Here is a 14,756-nt window from a genome sequence, read left to right as displayed (position 1 = left end):
AAATATTTTTATTTAAATCCTACTAAGTACCAACTCTTTGGATAGTATTTTCCTTAAAAAAAATAAAATAAAAAAGCCAAGACTGGAACTAATACCTATTTTTCAAATCTGTGCCTTATACTACACCAGCTTTGAAAAACTGTTTACAGATTCTAAGCCAAAGATAAAAAGAGGATTTCATTATGAATGCCAAATCCGACTGGTTGGCAATGGCCATTAGTTCAGTTTTCAAAATTTCATGCATAATTTTAAGATGGGTAGAGTTATATCAGAATTTCAAAGGGGTTATGATAATTGTTGTTTGAGTCACTGAAAACAATTGTTCTCATTCACTGAACCCCAAAGAAGGACAATTTTGACAGCATAGCTGTCATGCTATGAACAGTGGTTCATAGCATCTACATTTTAAATCCTGATTTTGTATAATCTTTGGCAAGTCATGAAACCTTTTAGAGCTTCACTTTCCTTACAGGGAAAATGGAGACAGTAATGCCTATTCGGTAAGGTTGTGAGATGGATATACAAGAACGTAAACTCCACAAAAATGACAATGTTTGTCCTTTATTATATCCCCAGAACCTCAAACAATGACTGGCATATGAAATGTGGTAATTTCCCTCAAGAGTCCTTGCACATAGTAATAATCAGTAAAAGATAGCTTTAAAAATAATTGTAATAGCAATGGTCTGGGCTACTGCTCGATACAGTGTAGCAGAACTGATGTTCCCTCATCTGAGAATCACTGCTCTACCCTTTTACCTACTAGTTTAATAAAACACTAAGAAAGTAGGAGGAGCACTGCTATTCAGTTTTTGTCTAGTTTATTAATAGAAAGTTTCTTCTAGGTAGGCAAAAAGATACAATGCATAGGCTAAAACTATTTTCCAATCATATGTGGGTTTCCATCCATAATTTAGTCCTCCTATTACTACAACCAGTTTGGAATACGTTATGTTAAAAACTAACTGAACTATATTATAAATTTCGCTATACTTACTATATTCTACTAAAATCTAAGAGGCATTTTTTAAATATATTTTAACATCTCTGAAACTGGAATGTATCTTACAGGAAACTCTCGCTGTCAATACAAAATGTAATATATATATATATTAATATATACTAATCTATCAGTATTTTGAATCATTTTAAGATGTAGTTTTCTTCTGACAGTTTTATTACTAATAAACAGTAAATTTATAATACACAAATGAAAATGAAAGCCAGAAGGTGAAAAACGAGTCATGGAGTTGTCTTGTAATTGTAGCATGTTATTATAACTTAAAAATGGTGAAATCTGTTGGAATTAAAAAAAGGGGGGGGAGTACACGAAGGCAGTCAGAAGGTATAAAGGTAGTATAAATAAAACTAACACTGCTTATGTTATATATAAAAGTTCTTAACAGAGTAAATCTTAAGAGATCTCATTACAAGGAAAAACACTTTAATTTTCTATGTATATGAGACAATGGATGTTCACTAACTTGTGGTAATCATTTCACAGTGTATCTAAGTCAATTCATTATGCTGAACACCTGAAACTTTTACAGTGCTGTATACCAATTTTATCTCAATAAAACCAGGGGAAAAAAGGTGGCCAATATAAACTCACAAATGCCCAGTTTAGCCAATCACTCAACTCACAATGAATAATAATTATAAAATATTGATAAAAATATTTCCTATTCTGTATTACATATAATGGGCTTCCCACATGGTGCAGTGGTAAAGAACCCACCTACCTATCAATGCAGGAGAAGCAAGAGATATTGGTTTGATCCCTGGGTCAGGAAGATACCCTGGAGTAGGAAATGTCAACCCACTTCACTATTCTTGCCTGGAAAATTCTATGGACAGAGGAGCCTGGTGAATTACAGTCCATGGGGTCACAGTGTCAGACATGACTGAGACTGCACACATACGTGTGCATACACACACACGTTGCATATAATATTCTTCATTAATAAGACTCAGGGCACACCCAAGGTCAGATATTACTGCCCCTAATTAAGATCTACAAGATTATAAATCTAAAAATCATTGGGGAGGGACTTCCCTGGTGGTCCAGTGGTTAGAGTCTGCCTTGCAGTGCAGGGAACATGGGTTTGACTCCTGGTGGGGGAACTAAGATCCCAGATGCCATGGAGCAACTAAGCCTACACGCCACAACTAGAGAGCCCACCTGCAGAAACTACTGAGCCCATGCACCACAACTAGAGTCCGCGTGCCCCAACAAAAGATCACACATGACACAATCAAGATCCCATGCGCCACAACTGAGACCTGATGCAGTCAAACAAGCAAACAAACAAAAAACACCGAGGAAACTTTAAACACCATTACAAAATGAAAAGCAGATGCAGTAAAAAACCTCTTGGCTCTTTAGTTCATGTTGACATATACTGAAGACCTACTCAGAACAGAGAATTGTGCTAAAACCTGAGAATTAAAAAAGAAAATCTAAGAAATAACACCTTCTATCAAGATTACTGTATTATAGCACTCAATATTCAACATGCATATATGAGTACCTTCTACATGTTAGGCTTTGTTCCAGGCAAACAGAATAAAGCAGTGAATAAAATACCCTGCCCCCAAAATTTACAGCTGGGGGGGTGGTGGTTTGAGACAAATAAAATCAATATAAAACATGGTAATTTGACAAGTACTATGGAGGAAAAACTATAGAACTAATTAAGGGAGATAGCAAGGAATGGAGAGATTATTTTAATCAGGGTGGTAATGAAGGACTTAAAGTCAAAGTACTATTTAGCTCAGTACTCAATCATTTCAACAAATTGATATTAAATCCTATTTTTCAACAAAAGACTATCAATCAGGCTTTGTTCTGCTCAGTATTTTTAAATCAACATCTTTGGTGGGGTGATGTTCAATTAATTTGTGGCTGAACTTAAATTTGGATTTGAGATAGTTATAGACATTTGTTTAGGATCCACAAGAGAGCTCAAGACTTCAATGTCCTTCCTTCCTTTGCTATTTGGGGTATAAATGGGATTTCTGGTGGCTCAGACGGTAAAGCATCTGTCTGCAATGCAGGAGACCCAGGTTCGATGCCTGGGTTGGGAAGGTCCCCTGGAGAAGGCAATGGCATCCCACTCCAGGACTCTTGCCTGGAAAATCCCATGGACGGCAGAGCCTGGTAGGCTACCGTCCCTGGGGTCGCAAAGAGTTGGACATGACTGAGCGACTTCACTGTCACTTTTCAAACACAGTTGGTCTTATGAGGTAGCATTATTCAATATGCACAAAATGCCCCTTGGTGATTTTCTTTGCTAACTCTATATAGGAGAATATTCATTGTTATCCTTCACTGTAGGAAAAAATAACACATGGACCAGGACAGAATGTTCCTGACTCACACATACTTGGGATGCAGTCCTTAGGAGGGTAACGTCAGAAACATCTGAAGTATTTTCACACCATCTCAGCCCATAGTGACTGCTCCTCTTTCTGACAGGCTGCATCAAATACTGTAGAACTTGATTATACACTCTCTTGTTTTGCTTTCTAAGAGGAAACAAAAGGTTGTAGAAAGCAATATTATCTTTTGATTTAAGAGGCGTGGCTCTATTTTAAAAGTTGTAGGCATGTAAACGCCTCCAGGAGCAAGGTGTTACTATTAGCGAATAGTGTGGATTATGGCCAAATAAAGTGAACACTTATACAGCTAACGTCATTCCAAATCTAAAAACTGTGAATATTGTGAAAACCAACACACTTAAAATTATGGAGATCTGGACTCTGGGTCACCAGTATTTTTTTTTACTTCTGGACAAAATGAACTCTAAGGTCCCTTTCAATTCCAAAATGTACTGTTACATCAAGTTTTGAAGAATTATAAAGAGAAATAATTTTTTTTAAAGTATCCTACTGTTATACTCCTTCTTAATTAGTATAAAATGATATATCACTGTCCATTGAACAACATGGGTTTGAACCATGTGGGTCCACTTATTTAAGAAAATAAATCTGTATCACACAACTGGAGGTGGGCTGACTCCTTGGATGCTGAGGGCTGACTGTAAAGTTATACTTGAATTTTTGTCTGCCAAACCTTCACGCTATTCAAGGGCCAACTGTGAAATTCTGTTTTGGTAATAAAATTTAATGATAATGTAAATATTTTTTTCCTAACTACATAATGGAGGCTTAATATTATAGACATTTTAGAATTATCTTTCAAATACAATCCAGATAAAGCTAAATAAAAAGGCTCGAAACAATAAGGACAATCTTCCTGTTCATTTGCTGTCCTATCTATCAATACTACTGGGCACCAAGGCAAGATACATTTTCTTCTTCCTTCTGGCATGCTAGTCCAAAATGTTTTGTGAGGTCAATCAAGGGTTCTTTCAAACTAATTTAAGACTAGGGCCTAGGCATGAGGTTCTCCCTCAGGAAATATACTTCAACTATCAACCCAAATGAAGAGATTGGTTGTACAGGATTATACATATTGATTACAAGGATTAAGACTGGGAAGTAAAATATAAAAAGAAGCAAAAGGTCGTTGCAAGAGGAAAGTTTACATATAAAATATGCAAAAATGTGGAGTAGGGACCAAATGTCACCAGGGTGACCGATAAAACACTGAATAATGGATTTTAATTAAAGACTGCTTTACTTCTATTCCAGATAAAATACAATACACCATCAAACCAAAGGAACTTGGTAAACTTTGTTTATATTAATCCAGTAACAAAATTGTATCCATAAAGTTACCATGAAAATGCTTGAAATCAAGATTATCTTAAAAAGCAAACACATATTCTTTTTTTTTTTTTTAAATGATGGACCTATGTTTTAATAAAACAATCCTATATTTTAAGAAGATGAAACCAAACAAATACTCAACTGACATTTTTAGCAACTTTCCTTAGTCAACTATGGCCAATTCAGTTATCAATAAGGAAGTCATTTAGCTAAGTTTGAGGACCAAAGTTAACTTCTCCTTATACCATAAAAGTAAAAACTATACTACCTTTGCAGTCCAGGGTTGTAAAACATGGATTCCAGAAATAAGAAGATCTAGAAAACTGGCTATTTATTCAATTTACCAGTGAGTTTTCACTGATTTCTAGGCTTGTGTTTTACCTATAAAACAGTGATTCCAATTTTCACAGAGTTAATGGGCAGGTTAAATAAGAACACATATTGTCTATAAAAGCCTTAAATGTTTAGTCATTACCGTATTTATTTTGGTGTTCCCTATTTGGTTCAGAAATGTTTGTCAAAAGAATGACTTAAAGACTAATAATTCATTTCAGCAAAGGAAAGAAATATTTAAAAATTTTTAAAGGCCACTAACAAGTTAACTCGGAGAAGGCAATGGCACCCCACTCCAGTACTCTTGCCTGGAAAATCCCAGGGACGGAGGAGCCTGGTAGGCTGCAGTCCATGGGGTCGCTACGAGTCGGACACGACTAAGCGACTTCACCTTCACTTTTCACTTTCATGCACTGGAGAAGGAAATAGTAACCCACTCCAGTGTTCTTGCCTGGAGAATCCCAGGGACGGGGGAGCCTGGTGGGCTGCCGCCTATGGGGTCGCACAGAGTTGGACACGACTGAAGTGATTTAGCAGCAGTAGCAACAAGTTAACTATTTTTAGATAAAATGCCATTTAAGTTCATTAGTTGTTGACAGATTATCATGAATTCCAATGGAAAATGAATTACACAAATCCTGACATTAAACACAAATTAAGGGTCTTCCCTGGTGGTCCAGTGGTTAACACTCTGCACTTCCACTGCAGGGGACACAGGCTCAATCCCTGGTTGGGGAACCAAGATCCTGCATGCCATGCAGGGCAGCCAAAAAAATACATACATACATACATGAGATGCTCTGGGCATATATCTCAAAAATTCAATTAAAAAAAATTAGTTTCTTATACTTGTCCGGTAGGAACTGTAACTTCAGTTGAAAACAAAATGCCCTACAGCAGGAACAGTACGAAAACCAACAACTTTTGGGTTCCAGAGACACTTGCCTGCTCTTAACTCTATAATCGGAGAAGGCAATGGCACCCCACTCCAGTGCTCTTGCCCGGAAAATCCCATGGACGAGGAGCATGGTAGGCTGCAGTCCATGGGGTCGCTAAGAGTTGGACACGACTGAGCGACTCTTACTTTCACTTTCACTTTTCACTTTCATGCATTGGAGAAGGAAATGGCAACCCACTCCAGTGGAGCCTGGTGGGCTGCCTTCTATGGGGTCGCACAGAGTCGGACACGACTGAAGTGACTTAGCAGCAGCAGCAACTCTATATAATCTTGTTCTTTAAATCAATCTCATTAATAAATGTAGAAAGTAGGTTATAAGAAAGTGAAAGAAAGAAGGTGACGTTGCTCAGTTGTGTCCAATAGCTACAATCAAATTAAAATTCTCCCAAAATTGCTGTGTGACACAGGGAGCTCAACCAAATGTTCTGTGACAACCAAGAAGGGTGGTAAAGGATGGGACAGAAGTTCAAGAGGGAGGGGACATATATATACCTGTGGCTGATTCATGCTGATGTAAGGCAGAAACAAATACAACATTGTAAACCAATTATCCTCCAATTAAAAATAAATAAAAGTCTACTAAAACATTGGTAATTCAAGTGATTTTCCTATCCTCAAGTTGTTTAGCTACAACCTTCCCTTCATACCCCTACCCCACTCCCATTTGAAATTCTGTGATTTTAAACTATAAAGGGCTAAGTAAAAACACTTAACTACTGGTTCCTAAAGTCAAGTGACACTACCTCTCCCACTGAACACTTTCTGGAAGAGATATTTGATTTCTCCTTTCTGCCTCCTACTCCCAAAGTAGTATTTTAGTAGCTAAAGAGGATTACTGTGCCCTCTTCTCACTCTTAAATAAAATTAACTAATTCAAATGTTGAAAGAATCTGGACTAATCTTTTAGACACAATGTTAGAGTACAAAACTTCTGAGTAGATTAAAAAATTATCTTTTTGGAGGAAAAATTAAGATGTCCAACCACTAACTCATACCGTCTCTTAAAAATAAAACGTCTGGAGCTTCTGGAACTGAAAGGTCCAGTGGTTAAGACTCTGCACCCCCAGTGCAGGGGCACGGTTCGATTCCTGGTAGGGGAACAAAGATCCTACATATCTCACAACACAGCCAAAAAACAAAACACCCTCCCAAACAAACAAAACCAAACAACTACGAACAGGGAACTGCAAAATAAACAGTAACTTAAAAACAAATACTACTGATATGAGAGGACAAATGGAAAATGTTTGCAATCTTACTAATTTTATACTCCACCAAGAAAAAGGCCTTTTTTGTAAACTAGATTTCTAAATCTACTCAAGCACAGAATTTGCAGACCATCAAACTGTTCATAGCATTTTCTCTAGCCTGACCGTATTTATAACACTTCACAAGAGGAAAAAAATTCTTCCTTTCACACTTTTCATGGATTAATATTGTCTGTAAATGAAGCTTATTTCAACATACACTATGATGTGCAATTTAAGCTGTTTCCAGTTTTATTACTGAACTTTTTACTGCATTTCCTTTCAGTTCAGTACCTGATGACATCTCTGAGAGAATATACTAACTAGAGTATAACTATTAGTAATCTGACAACTGCAGAAGAACCACATAAAGAAATCGTAATAGATTTCTTGTCAATACATGAGCAGGGCAGTTAAGTGAACCAAAAAAAAAAAAAAAAATCACAAAAAAAGGAGACCCCAACAATGTTTCAAAAGCAGGCAAGAATAAATTAATGGGGGCTCAAGATCACCTTATTAGTTTCTATCAGCTGGATTTGTGTCCCCCCTGGTCCCCCAGGTCCTCGGACATGTCCTAAAAATTACCTGTCAGCTTTTTACCTCTTGTCAGATCTAGCTGTAAATTGTAAATTCTACAGGCATACATAATGACTCAAAGATTTGCTGTGCTTGCCGAACTGAATTTAGGTAACGCAGTGTGGACACTGGCTTTATTATTTGCTACATATCTTAGAATTCCATACATACACATAACTAAGAGGCCTTAGTTAACTATATTTTAAATTGGAAAAAAACCAAAGGTAAAATAGGAAAATATAACAACAGTTAAAGAGCACAGATTTTAGATCACCCAGGTTAGAATGCTGGTTCTAACACCTATTATTAGCTAAATGATCTTGGTCATGTAATTTAACCTCTCTGTGCCTCATTTCCTCATCTGAAAATGGGAAAAAATAGTACTTCTTTAAGCTAAAAAAAATTCAAACAAAGTAACTAATTCCACGCAAAATGCTTAACACAATGGTACTTAAATTTTTTTAACTTAGGCTGTCTACAGCGCTTAAAACCTGAAGCACCTGAAAGGCTTCAAAAGCACACTACAGTATACTAGGAAACCGTACACCCCAGGGAGTTGTCATTTGTCTCTCTTTTTCACCCCATTACCAAGTCTGATCCATTCTACCTTGATGTCTCTGAAATCAATTCCATTCTCTCCAGTCCATTACCTTATAAGGGCTCTCATTATTTCTCATGTGGAAAAAGTGGGATATAGGATGCAAATATGAAGGGAAAACATTAATTTATTACACACTTGAATGTTCATGACCAGATGAGAGATGTTAGCCTTAATTGCAAAGATAAAGAGGCAGGGCATTCCAGAAACTTGAGAAAAAACAAATATGACAGCTATATTTCAGTAGCTTTTTAAAATGTTTATAGCATTTGTACTGTGTTAGCTCACAATCAAGTAGAGTTTATAGAACAAAATACTACTACACAGAAGAGAACTGACTGCCTAGAAGGACATGCTTAGCCGTGTCCAACACTGTGTGACCCCATGGACTGCAGCCCATGAACCTCCTTGTCCAAGGAATTCTCCAAGCAATAATACTGGAGTGGGTAGCCATTCCCTTTTCCAGGGTATCTTCCAGTCCCAGGAACCAAACCCACGTCTTCCACACTGCGAGAGACCACTTGCAATGCAGGAGACCTGAGTTCAATTCCTGGGCTAGGAAGATCCCCACTTCTTCCAATCCTTGGAAAAGCAGATGGCAACCCACTCCAGTCTTCTTGCCTGGGAAATCCCACAGTCAGGGAAGCCTGGAGGAATACAGTCCATAGGGTTATAAGAGTCGGTCACGACTTGAGAGACTAAACCACCACCAAGGATATGGCTAGGCAAGGTTTCCCTAAATGGATATTTAATCCAGACCATAGGCAGATTCACGGGGAGATGAGGGCATTCTGGGAAAAAAAGATTAGCATGAGAATTCATTACATCATGAGTACATGGGAAAGGGTGGCAGGTCGAAGAGGATGGGGACTCCTGACCTGTATTCTGTAAGAAACTGAGAAACAAAAAAGAGTTGCCAAGTTGGAAAATGAACATGTGTGTTTTAAAAGAAAACAGAAGAAGAGTATTAGTTTTCTGAACTCTAGGAAATAGTTTAGTGCAGGTAAAAGATCACGACTTAAGTCAGGACAGTGATAGAAGGAATAAAGAGAACGGATACTTGGGAAATGTCTAAGTCAGAATCAAGAGAACATGGGGACAGACTAGAATGGGTGAGGAAAGGAAAATGAGATGTAGCATGATCAAACAAATGGACATAGAGGAACTAAACAGCCTCTTGATGAAGGTGAAAGAGGAGAGTGAAAAAGCTGGCTTAGAACTCAACATTCAAAAAACAAGATCATGGCATCTGGTCCCATCACTTCATGACAAATAGATGGTGAAAAATGCAAACAGCGAGAGACTTTAGTTTCTTGGGCTCCAATGTCACAGCAGAGAGTGACTGCAGCCATGAAATTAAAAGATACTTGTTCCCTGGGAGGACAAACCTAGACAGCATACTAAAAAGCAGAGACATCACATTGCCAGCTAAGGTCCATACAGTTAAAGCTATGGTTTTTCCAGTAGTCATGTATGGATATGAGACTTGGACCATAAAGAAGGCTAAGTGCTGAAGAATTGATGCTTTCAAACTGTGATGCTGGAGAAGACTCTTGAGAGTCCCCTAAAGGAGATCAAACTAGTCAATCCTAAAGGAAATCAACCCTGAATATTCACTGGAAGGACTGATGCTGAAGCTCTAATAATTTGGCCATCTGATGCAAAGAACTAACTCATTGGAAAAGACCCTGATGCTGGGAAAGACTAGGGCAGGAGGAGAAGGGGGCAACAGAATGAGATGGTTGGAAGGTATCACTGACTCAAAGGACATGAGTTTGCAAGACAGGGAAGGACTCTGTCAAACAGTAAAGGACAGGGAAGCCTGGTGTGCTGCAATCCATGGGGTCACAAAGAGTCGGATGCGACTTAACAACAACAAATCTCAATTTTAAGGTTTTATCATTTTAGTTGTCAACCTTTATCAAATGAACTCTGATGGAGTCTTTTGCCTGTTTATGAGAAAAAGAAATAGGAACAGAAAAAAATGCTGTACAAAACCAAAAACCCTTCTAGTCTTAATGAGTTTCTCAGTATAAAACACTCAAGTGACTAGCTTGTACTGTACAACCAACCATAACATATAAAAATTATTTGCCTACACTGTGTCTTTCGACTTTGTCTTTTTCCTCTTTATCTTTTTACATGGGAGAGTAAGCACCTTACATCCTATTTCTGATTTCTCTAGGAACAGATACAACTGCTATGGTGACACTATTGCCAGTGTTTGTTCCGTATTTTTTAAAAGAAAGTCTAGCCTAAAAATAAAATGTATCTATTAAAAATCAATAAAAACTACTATAAGCAAAAAAGGGCAGATTTCTTTCTCATGTGAAAAGGATATAGCTCTTCTCAACTTTAATGTAAATGTTCCTGTTTTCTTGTCTTCTCACGTTTTTTCAACATCCAGATCCCTCTTTACATTTCTACACAAGACTTAATGTTGGATACACTAGCTTTAAGGGAACAAGTAATTTTTCTACAACAATGTGGTCCAGGATATAAGTCTCAAGTCTCACAAGGTGGCAAAAAGAACCATAAAAAGCTAAAATACCAAATGGAGTCTATTCACATTCTTAAAACAAGAAAAATAACAAAAGAATAACAACCAAAAAAACTATCCCCAAAGAGCCTATTTTAGCCCTCAAATTAAGGACACTATTTAGTGCATGTCCCAGAATAGGTTCTGTCCCACAATGGCTTAACTGCTGACAAAATTTCTAAGGATTTTTAGTAGCCACTTTAAGTTATACACCTGCTAGTAAAGATATTCTCAGCCAAACTCTGATTTACATAACATGAACAGACACAAAAGCTAATTCCTGCACAGGAATGACTATGCACACATTACCCTAGATGTTTCTTTACAAACACAGTCTCTGTTAATCCATGGTCCAAGCTTAAATCACTTGAAGAGGTAAATTTCAAGCTGCCTTGGATTTTGCTGTATCTTATAAAAAAGTACATTTAAATAAAGCATTAATCATGTGACAGATGTTAAAAAATTGAGCACTACGTTCTGATAAAGGTACCACTACGTTCTGATAAAGGAATACACATATTCCAAATAGATAATTAGTCAAATGCATTTTTATTTGAACATTAAAGAATGTCTGTCCAAAATAAGTAATATTCAGAAACTTAATAAAAGCCCAAGTGTCCCAACACTCCTCTCCTCTGAAGCCAATCACCTAGTTACCAGGCATTTATTAAACTGTCCTAACAGTTATAGGGCTTTCGAGGAGGCTTAGTGGTAAACAACCTGCCTGACAATGCAGGAGACACAGGTTGGATCCCTGGGTCAGGAAGGCCCCCTGGAGAAAGAAACAGCAACTCACTCTAGTCTCCTTGTCTGGGAAATCCCATGGAAGGAGACTGGCAGGCTACAGTCCATGGGGTTGCAAAGAGTTGGACACAACTTAGCGACTGAATAACAACAAACAGTTATAAGCAAAAAAGACAGCTACGTCATAAAGTGGACGTAGGGTGACCAACAGTCGTGGTTTTAGCATTCCAAGTCTTGTGTCCCAGGAACTTCCCAGTCCAAGCAAAACAAGGTAGCGGGTCACCTCTGGTGGAACACATACTGATAGGAATTTTCTTCCTCTCATGTTTCATAGTTTTAAACACGTGAAACTGTGAAAGCTTAGAAAAAATCTTGCAAACGTACTACAAAGCTTATCTTTTTTCACTATCATTTTTTTCTCTGAAACAAAACATGGAAATTAAAAAGCAAACTGTGCATAGCAGCACTTGTATGAGCCAAGTTTGAGTGTTTATGGTACCAAACAGTATTTGTACAGCCTTTACAATTTACAATGTATTTTGACATGACTTTTCTCATTTGGATAAAAATCCAAGGAATTTGTCATGAAGGAACAGTGTCCCTTGCTTAAGCAGGAAATCAGTTTTCATCGAATTAGTATCTGAATATGTATTCAGTGCAAATGATCACGAGGGTTACAAAGATGAACAAAACATACTTGTTCTCAAGAAGCTGACAATTTTTTAAGAAAGATGAGACAAAAATCATGCAAACTGTGAGAAACACAACAATACTATGGAAATTGAGGAAAAGGCCAGGAACAGATTTATGAAGAAGATAGCAAATGACTAAAAGTTTTGGCGTTAAGGAAAACATACCAGAGAAAAGTGAAAGCAAAGGCACAGACGGCAGCAAAATGTAGGAATATGACTAGACTACAAGAGAAAGCACGGTCTGAGTGGACCTCAAGGTAAAAAAGAACAAGATGGTAAAAACAGCGAGAGAGTCTACATAAAGATAAAATGAAGATCTCTGAGTTCTGGTCAAGAGATCTGACTCATTTTGTAACCAACCACAGTGGATATTTTGAAGAAAACTATACCAATATGGAGAAAATTAAAGGCACTTCCCCTTCTTAAAATCTATCAATTTTTAATTGAAGGATAGTTGCTTTACGCTTTACAGTACGGTGTTGATGTCTGCCATACCTCAATGTGATTCAGCCGTGTGTGTGCGCCCAGTCACTTCAGTCGTGTCCAACTCCTTGCGGCCCCATGGACCGTAGCCCGCCAGGCTCCTCTGTCCCTGGGATTCTCCATGCAAGAATACTGGAGTGGGTTGCCATGCCCTCCTCCAGGGGATCATCCCAACCCAGCAATCGAACCCAGGTCTCCTGCATCTTCTGCATTGCAGGCAGTTTCTTTAGCACTAAGCCACCAGCGAAGTCCCATACATACATCCCCTCCCTCTTGAAGCTCCCTCTCACCTCCCACCCCATCCCAGCCCTCTGTTGTCACAAAGCCCTGGTTTGAGTTCTCTGAGTCACCCATCTGGTTTACATGCAGTGTTGTGTATGTCTCCATGCTGCTCTCTCCATGCGCTCCGCCCTCTCCTCCCGCCCCCACGGTCCGGGAGTCTGTTCTCTATGTCTGTGTCTAGACTGCTGCCCTGCAAATTGGCTCATCAGTATCGTTTTTCTAGATTCCATATATATATATGCGTTGTTAATACATGAGGTACTTTTTAAATGAATAAAAGGAATTCTAACAGAAACCAGGATAATACATATAGAAAAGTTCAGCATTTTATTAAATATGATTAATATATGACCTACTTTTAAAATGCATGAATTGATTTGTAAGATAAAATCTATTAACAAATATGATGAAAATCAAAATGAAGAGGTTAGAAGCAATATGCTGCATAGAGGAAAGAAACTGCAGGAGACTAACAGAAGACAGTTAAAACAACTGGTCATTTCAGTTTTATCCCACAACACCGTATGAATACGAAGCAGCTATTACATTCAGACAGAGCAGATACTAGACCCAGGCATCCTAGGTGCCCCCCCCCCTCCTTTTTATAACAAGATGCTAACTTTCACACCTCGCCATCTGGTATCTAAAGCATCCTGAGATTACTGTTAGTAACACTACCACAGAACACCGCACTTAGGGTACTTGCCTAAGATCTCATCTGTACTGACAAATGAGGCAAATATATGGGGCAGGCCATATTTTTTGGACTTTCCTGAAGCTCAAACAGTAAAGAATCTGCCTGCAATGCAGGAGACCTGGGTTCAATCCCTGGGTCAGGAAGATTCCTCTAGAGAAGGGAATGGCAATCCACTCCAGTATTCTTGCTTAGAGAATCCCATAAACAGAGAAGCCTGGAGGGCTACAGTTCATGGGGTCGCAAACAGTCGGATATGACTGAGAGACTAACACTTATTTCTTATATTTTTCCTCAAGCTGCTTTGAGTATACCTAAAGCATTAAAGGGCTTCCCTGGTGGCTCAGATGGTAAAGAATCTGCCTGCAATGCAAGAGACCTGGGTTTGATCCCTGGGTTGGGAAGCTCTGCTGAAGGAGGGCATGGCCACCCACTCCAATATTCTTGCCTGGAGAATCCCCATGAACAGAGCAGCCTGGTGAGCTACAAGCTGCGGGGTCAAGAAGAGTTGGATATGACTGAGTGACTAAGCACATAGAAAGCATTAAAAAAATAATCAGTTAAGGCTTAAATACCTCATGGCCAGAGATCTACATATAATGTTAATTGCCGTATAACCAACACTTAACACAGTGTCTGGAATACAAAGGCAATTATTTGTTGAATGAATCAAAACCAGTTTCCAGCCCTAGAGCACAGGTTGGCTAACTCCAGCCCACAGGCCAAATTTTACCATGTCTGTCTTAGGTAAATAATGTTTTGTTGGAACACAGCCATGCAATTGCGTACTGTCTACAGTTACTCATACTAAAACAGCAGAGTTGAGTGGTTGTGACTATATGGTCCACAAAGCCCAATTAACTGGCCCTTTACAGA

General features: G+C 38.3%; 1 protein-coding gene across 3 annotated transcripts in view; it reads right to left on the bottom strand.

The window, feature by feature from the left end:
• RAP1B (RAP1B, member of RAS oncogene family) overlaps nucleotides 1-14,756 on the bottom strand; it is a 44,707-nt gene that overhangs the window by 16,253 nt on the left and 13,698 nt on the right. Inside the window, exon 1 of one of the 3 annotated variants that reach the window (XM_027542486.1) lies at nucleotides 3,387-3,482. The exons of the other annotated variants lie outside the window; for them this stretch is intronic. The gene's annotated coding sequence lies outside the window, so the exon portion shown is untranslated. Of the gene's footprint in view, nucleotides 1-3,386; nucleotides 3,483-14,756 lie in introns of those variants that run through there. 3 annotated transcript variants of the gene reach the window in all.

This window comes from Bos indicus x Bos taurus, chromosome 5 (assembly GCF_003369695.1).
Source record: "Bos indicus x Bos taurus breed Angus x Brahman F1 hybrid chromosome 5, Bos_hybrid_MaternalHap_v2.0, whole genome shotgun sequence".
In the NCBI taxonomy this organism is placed as follows: Eukaryota; Metazoa; Chordata; class Mammalia; order Artiodactyla; family Bovidae; genus Bos; species Bos indicus x Bos taurus.
The sequence above is the reverse complement of the archived record's forward strand: the minus strand, read 5'-3'. Positions and strand labels throughout refer to the sequence as shown.